The following is an 11,249-nucleotide window of genomic DNA, read 5'->3' as shown; positions in this document are numbered from 1 at the left end:
ACACCACACACCACACACACACCCCACACACACAGCACACACCCACTACACACACACCACACACACCACACACACTCACCACACATACACACACTACACAAACCCAACACACACCAACCACACACACACCACACACAACCACCACACACACACCACATACACCCACCACACACACACTCTCACCACACACACCCCACAAACACACACACCACACACAGCACACACACCAAACACACACACCACACACACACCACACAAACAAACATACCACAGATACCCACCACACACAGCACACACACACCACACACAACACACCCACCACACACACCCACCACACACATACTCTCATCACACACACAACACACACACAACACAGACCCACCCCACACACACCACACACCACACACAGAACCACACACACCAGACACACACACCACACACACACCACACACACCACACACATAACACACACATCCACCACACTCACCACACACACTCACCACACATACACACACCACACACACCACACACACACCCACCACACACACACTCACCACACAACCACCACACACACACCACAAACACACACCACACACACTCTCACCACACACACCACACACACACACCCACCACACAAACACCACACACACCCCCCACACACATACTCTCATCACACACACCACACACACACACTCACCACACATACACCACACCCACACCCACACCCCACACACACCCACACACACCCACCACCCACACACCACACACACACACCACACACACCACACACACACCACACACACACCACACACACCACACACCCATCACACAACCACAACACACACACAACACACAACACACACACCTCACACACACCACACACACCACACCCCCACACACACCACACACACACACCCACACACACCCACCACACACGCACCACACCAACACCACACACACACACTACACACACACCACACACACACCACACACACCACACACCCACAACACACCCACAACACACACAACACACACAACACACACAACACACACAACACACAGACACAAAACACACCCACCACAAACACACACCACACACACCACAAACACACACACACCACACACCACACACACACCACACAGACACCACACACACACCACACACAACACACACCCACAACACACACACAATACACACAACACACACACAACAACACACAACACAAGACACAAAACACACCCACCACAAACACACACCACACACACCACAAACACACACAACACACACACCACACACACACCACACACACACCACACACACACCACACACGCACACCACGCACACCACACACACAAAACACACCCACCACACACACACCACACACCACACATACACCACACACACACCACACACATAAAACACACATCCACCACACACACCACACTCTCACCACACACACACCATACACGCACACACCACACACACCCACCACACACACACTCACTACACACACACCACACACACAAACAACACACACACAACACACACACAACACACACAACACACACACACTACAAACATACCACCCACACCCTCACCACACATACACACAACACACACCCCACACTCACCCAACACACACACACTCATCACACACCCACCACACACACACCACACACACCCACCACACCCACATACTCTCATCACACACACAACACACACACACAACACACACCCACCACACACACACCACACACCACACACACCACACACACACACCCCACAAACACACACCCCACAAACACACACACCACACACACCACACACACACACCACACACACACACTCACCACACACACACCACACACACACATCACACACACACTCACCACACACACACCACACACACACATCACACACAACACACACAAACACACACACACCACACACACACACTCACCACACACACACCACACACACACATCACACACAACACACACAAACACACACCCACCACACACACACACCACACACCACACACACACACCCCACACACCCCACAAACACACACACCACACACACCACACACACACCCCACAAACACACTCACCACACACACACACCACACACACACACTCACCACACACACACTCACCACACACACACACCACACACCACACACACACCACACATACACACACCACACACACCATACACACACCCACCACACACACACTCATCACATACCCACCACACACAACACACACCCACCACACACACTCTCATCACACACACAACAAACACACAACACACACCCACCACACACACACAAAACACACACAACACACACACCTCACACACACCACACACCCACACACCACACACACACTAACCACACACACCACACCCACCCACCCCACACACACACTCACCACACAGCCACCACACTCAGAGACCACACACACCCACGACGTACACAAACTCACCACACACACCAGACACACACCACACACCCACACACCACACACACAAAAAACCCACACAAACACCACACACACACCCACACACCCAACACACAAATACCACACACAAAACACACACCCCACAAACACACACACCCCCAACACACACAAAACACACCACACACACAACCCACATACACACCCCATAGACACCCAACACACACACCTAACGCACACACACACCACACACCCCACACATAACCCCCACACACCACACACACGCATCCATCACACAGACCACACACACACCCATCACACACACACCACACACACACCACACACACACCCCACAAACAAACACACCCCCACACACACAACACAACACACACAACACACACACCCAACAGACACCCACCACACACACATACCACACACACACACCACACACACCACACACACACATACCCCACACACACACACCACACACACACCACACACATCCACCCCCACACACACAACACACACAACACACACAACACACACACCCACCACACACACTCACCAGACACATCACACACCCACCACACACACCCAAACAGACCCCACACACACCCACCACACACACACCACACACATCCACCCCCACACACACAACACACACAACACACACACACCACACACACCCACCACACACACGCACACCAAACACACACACCCAACACACACCCACACACACACCCACACACACCCCACACACACCTACCACACACACACCCACCACACACACCACACACACAACACACACAACACACACACAACACACACACACTCACCACACACACCACACACCCACCACACACACCCAAACAGACCCCACACACACCCACCACACACACACCACACACATCCACCCCCACACACACACAACACACACAGCACACACACCCCACACACACCCTCCACACACACGCACACCAAACACACACTCCCAACACACACACACACACCCACACACACCCTACACACACCTACCACACACACACCCACCACAAACACCACACACCACACACACACCACACACACACCACACACACACACCACACACACCACACACACAAAACACACCCACCACACACACACACCACAAACACACACCACAAACATACACACAAACACACACCACTCACCACACACACATACCACACACACAAACCACAAACACACACACAACATACACAACACACACAACACACCACCACCACACACCACACACACCCCACACACACCCCACACACACCCCACACACACACCACACACACTCACCACACATAAACACACCACACAAACCCCACAAACACCCAGCACATACACACAACACACAACCACCACACACACACCACACACACACACCACACACACACCACACACACACAACACACACACAACACACACACACCACACACCACACACCACACACACACACCGCACACACACACCCCACAAACACACACACCACACACACCACACACACCACACACACACCAAACACAAACACCGCACACACACCCCACAAACACACACACCACACACACCACACACACACCACACAGACACACCACACACACAACACACAAACAAACATACCACAGATACACAACACACACAGCACACACACCACACACCACCTACCCCACACACACCAACCACACACAAACCCACCCACACACCGCAAACACACACACCACACACATACACACAAACACACACCACACACCACACACACATACCCCCCACACACAACATACACAACACACACAAAACACACGCACAACACACACACACCACCCCCACACACACACCCCACACACACTCACCACAGACACACCACAAACACCACACACACACCACACACACACCACACACACACTCACCACACACACACCACACACACAACACACACACAACACACACACCACACACACCACACACATACCACCCACACCCTCACCACACATACACACAACACATACCCCACACACACCCAACACACACACTCACCACACACCCACCACACACACACCACACACACCCACCACACCCACATACTCTCATCACACACACAACACACACAACACACACACAACACACACAACACACACCCACCACACACACACCACACACCACACACACACCCCACACACACCCCTCAAACACACACACCACACACACCATACACACACCCCACAAACACACTCACCACACACACACACCACACACACACACTCACCACACACACACCACAATCACCACACATACCACACACACACTCACCACACACACACCACACACACACCACACACACAACACACACCCACCACACACACACCACACACACACCACACACACAACACACACCCACCACACACACACCACACACACACTCACCACACACACACACCACACACACTCACCACACACACCACACACACACAACACACACAAACACACAACACACACCCAGCACACACACCACACACACCACACACACACTCACCACACATACACACACCACCCACACCACACACACACCCACCACACACACACTCACCACACACCCACCACACACACACCACACACACACACCACACACACTCTCACCATACACACAACACACACCCACCACACACACAACACACACAACACACACACCACACACACCCCACAAAAACACACACCACACACACACCTCACACACACCACACACCCACACACCACACACACACCACACAAACAAACATACCACAGATACACAACACACACAACACACACACAACACACACAACACACACCACACACACCACTACACACACACCCACCCACACACCGCAAACACACACACCACACACATACACACAAACACACACCACACACCACACACACATACCACACACACAACATACACAACACACACCCACCACACACGCAACACACACACACCACCCACCACACACACACCCCACACACACTCACCACAGACACACCACAAACACCACACACACACCACACACACCCACCACACACACAACACACACACACCACACACACAACACACACACAACACACACCCACTACACACATACCACACACATACCACCCACACCCTCACCACACATACACACAACACACACCCCACACTCACCCAACATACACACACTCACCACACACCCACCACACACCCACCACACACACCCACCACACCCACATACTCTCATCACACACACAACACACACACAACACACACCCAACACACACACAACACACACCACACACACCACACACACACACCCCACAAACACACACACCACACACACCACACACACACCACAAACACACTCACCACACACACACACCACACACACACTCACCACACACACACCACACACACATCACACACAACACACACAAACACACACCCACCACACACACACACCACACACCACACTCACACCCCCCACACACCCTGCAAACACACACACCACACACACCACACACACCCCACAAACACACTCACCACACACACACACCACACACACACTCACCACACACACACACCCACCACACACACACCACACACACCACACACACACTAACCACACATACACACACCACACACACCGCACACACACCCACCACACACACACTCATCACATACCCCACAAACACACATACCACACACACCACACACACACACCACACACACACCACAAACATACCACAGATACACACCACACACCACACACACAACACACACAACACACCCCACACACACCAACCACACACACACCCACCCACACAACGCAAACACACACACCACACACATACACACAAACACACACATACCACACACACAACATACACAACACACACACAACACACACAACACCCACCACACACACACACCCCACACACACTCACCACAGACACACCACAAACACCACACACACACCACACACACACACTAAACACACACACCATACACACACACAACACACACAACGCACACAACACACACAACACACACACCACACACACACACCACACACACCACACACACACCACACATACACTCAGCACACACACCCCCACCCACACAACACACACAACACACACAACACACACACAACACACACACAACACACACACTCCACAAACACACACCACACACACCACACACACACTCACCACACACACACCACACACACCCCATACACACCCACCACACACACACACACTCACCACACACCCACCCCACATACAGACCACACACTCACCACATACACACACTCACCACACACACCACACACACACCACACACACCCACCACACACACACTCACCACACATGCACCACACACACCCCATACACACCCAACACACAATCACCCCCCACAAACACACCGCACACCACACACACACACCCACACACCCCACAAACACACACACCCTACACACACACCACACCACACACACAACCCACATACAAACCCCATACACACCCAACACACACCTAACGCACACACACACCACACACCCCACACACACCCACACACACACCCCACACACACCCATCACACACCACAAACACACACTCACCACACACACACCACACTCACACACCCCACACACACCCCACACACACACCCCACACACACCCACCACACACAAACACCACACACACCCACCAACACACACACGCAACACACACAACACACACAACACACACGCACCACACACTCACCCCCCACACACACACGCACACCACACACCCCCACACACACTCCATAAACATACAGACACCCACCACACACACACACTCACCACATGCACACACCACACACACCACACATACCACACACACCCATCACACCCACCACACACTCACCACACACACACTCACCACACACACACACCACACACACCACACACACCCACCACACACACACTCACCACACACACACTCACACCCCACACACACCCACCACACACACACACTCACCACACACCCACCAAACACACACCACACACCCACCACACACACACACTCTCACCACACACACACCACACACCACACACACACACACCCCACAAAAACACACACCACACACACACCACACACACACCACACACACACCACACACACCCCACAAATACACACACCATGCTCACACCACACACACACTCACCACACACACACCACACACACCACACACACATTCACCACACACACACCACACACACACCACACACACAAACACCACGTACACCCCACACACACCCAACACACAACCACCACACACACACCGCACACCACACATATAACACACACACCACATACACATACACACACCCAACACACACACAACACACCACACACACAACCCACATTCACACCCCATACACACCCAACAAACACACCTAACGCACACACACACCACACACCACACACACACCCACACACCCCACAAACACACACACCCTACACACACACCACACCACACACACAACCCACATACAAACCCCATACACACCCAACACACACCTAATACACACACACCACACACCCCACACATACCCCAACACACACCCCACTACACCCATCACACACCACAAACACACACTCACCACACACACACCACACCCACACACACCCCACACACACACCCCACAAACCACACACACAACACACCACACACACACCCCACACACACCCAACACACACCCAACACACACACATACCACACACACACCACACACACACCCACCACACACACACTCACCACACACACACACCACACTCACACACCCCCCAAACACCACACACACACCCCACACACACGCTCCACACACAAACACCACACACACACCAACACACACACGCAACCCACACAACACACACAACACACACGCACCACACACTCCCCCACACACACACACACACCACACACACCCACACACACTCCATACACATACAGATACCCACCACACACACACACTCACCACACGCACACACCACACACACACCACACATACCACACACACCCACCACACCCACCACACACTCACCACACACAGACATCACACACACACACCACACACACCACACACACCCACCACACACACACACTCACCACACACACACACTCACCACACACCCACCAAACACACACCACACACCCACCACACACACACACTCTCACCACACACATACCACACACACACCACACACACACACCACACACCACACACACACCCCACAAAAACACACCACACACACACCACACACACACCACAGACACCCCACAAACACACACACGCTCACCACACACACACCACACACACACCACACACACACCACACACACACCACACACACACTCACCACACACACACCACACACACAAACACCACACACACACCCCACACACCCAACACACAACCACCACACACACAACACACACCACACACACAACACACACACCACAAACACATACACACACCCAACACACACCCAACACACCACACACACAACCCACATACACACCCCATACACACCCAACACACACACCTAATGCACACACACACCCCACACACACCCCACACACACCCATCACACACCCCACACACACACACTCACCACACACACCACACACACACCCCACACACACACCCACCACACACACACTTGCCACACACTTGCCACACATATCCACATACACCCACCACACAGACACCCCACACACACCCACCACACACACACACCACATACACCCACCCCACACACACACCCCACACACACACACCACACACACATACACAACACACCACATACACCCACCACACACACACCACACACACACATCCCACACACACCCCCACACACACACCACACACCACACACCACACACACACCCGACACACACCCCACACACACCCACCACACACACACACACTCACCATAGACACCACACCCACACACATCCCACACACACCACACACACACCACACACACATCCCACACACACCCCCACACACACACCACACACCACACACACACCCGACACACACCCCACACACACCCACCACACACACACACACTCACCAGACATACACACCACACACACACACCACACAAACCCACCACCCACCCACACACACTCTCACCACACACACACACACACCACACACAGACCACACACCCACCACACACACTCACCACACACACCACACACACACACACACCTCACACACATACACCACACACACATACCACACACACACACCACACACCACACACACACACACCACACACACTCACCACACACACCACACACACACACACACCACACATTCAGCTTCTTGAGGTTTGCTTTGCTGGAAGTAATTTCAGTCACTCCTACTTGCTTCAAGAGTCCATTTGCTTGGAGTGTATCAGCTTCCATATTTTGACTTTGTATGACTTCTTACACTAATGTATGTCTGGAAGGAAGCAAATAGTTAAATATACTTCTTAATCTAGTAGGCCAGTTTTTGCTTTTTAATTAGAGAATTTGCTTTCAGGGGTATTCAATGTTCCAATTCCTTGTTTCGTATTGATTTTCATTCCCAGTTCTCACTTGCCAATTTCCTCTTTCTGTGAGGTTTATTACCCTGTTCTGCTTGTCTCCTTCCTTGTGCACAGAATGCCTTTAAGTGTCTTCTGCAGTGCAGACTGTGATCATGAGTTCCTTAAGTTGCAGTTTACCTTGGATAAAAAGCCCGAGTTTTTCTTGATTCTGAACACTAACTTTGCCTGATACAGTGAACTAATGAGTAGTTATTTTACGTGACAATTTGAACTATATTACACACACACCCTTGGCGTTTGGACTGCCTATTGAGACACATGTGGTTATTTTAATGGCTTTTCGTAGTAAGTTGGTACTTTTACTTCTGAGGTTTTACTATTCCCTTTATTCTTTTTTTTCTTTCTTTTTTTTTCGGAGCTGGGGACCGAAGCCAGGGCCTTGCACTTGCTAGGCAAGCGCTCTACCACTGAGCTAAATCCCCAACCCCTTATTCTCTTTATTCTTGTACTATGAACGTAGACATCACCTCACATCTATAACCCTTGCACTTGGGAAGCTGAGGCAGGAGGATATATATATGAGTCAGACCAGCCTTGGCAACAGAGTGCATTCTTGTTTGAGAAACACACAAAAATAAACTATAGACTGACACAGAGAAAGTCTTTCTCGTTTGTGGATTTTTAAAAGCAGCATTCTACACTCAGATATCTGTGTCCACGAGTTTCCCAATAGTTCTCTGTTCTTAACTATATAGGTTCTCTGGGACTTTAACCTATACTTCTAATATCTCCTACACATGAACACTTAATTTTGGTCTATTTTTCCCTAAGAATAACAACTAATATGTATTGATCGTTTAATATCAAACAGCATTCTTACAAGCACTTTCCATTAGTTTTAGTATAGTAATTTATTAATTCTTTGAGAATTTCATATAATGTATGGTAGTCACATTCATCTTTCATTCCTTCTTATAGTGTCTCTCACATCCACACCAATTTCCTTACCCACTCCCAAGTTTGCAGATGATGATGTTGATGATGGTGGTGGGGAGGGTGGTGGTGGTGGTGGTGGTGGTGGTGGTGGTGGTGGTGGTGGTGGTGGTTTTTCAAGGTGGGATTTCCTCTGTATAGTCCTGGCTGTCCTGGAACTCGCTCTGTAGA

The sequence above is a fragment of the Rattus norvegicus genome, chromosome X (genome assembly GCF_021556685.1).
Source record: "Rattus norvegicus strain SHRSP/BbbUtx chromosome X, alternate assembly SHRSP_T2T, whole genome shotgun sequence".
Taxonomy (NCBI): domain Eukaryota; kingdom Metazoa; phylum Chordata; class Mammalia; order Rodentia; family Muridae; genus Rattus; species Rattus norvegicus.
The sequence above is the reverse complement of the archived record's forward strand: the minus strand, read 5'-3'. Positions refer to the sequence as shown.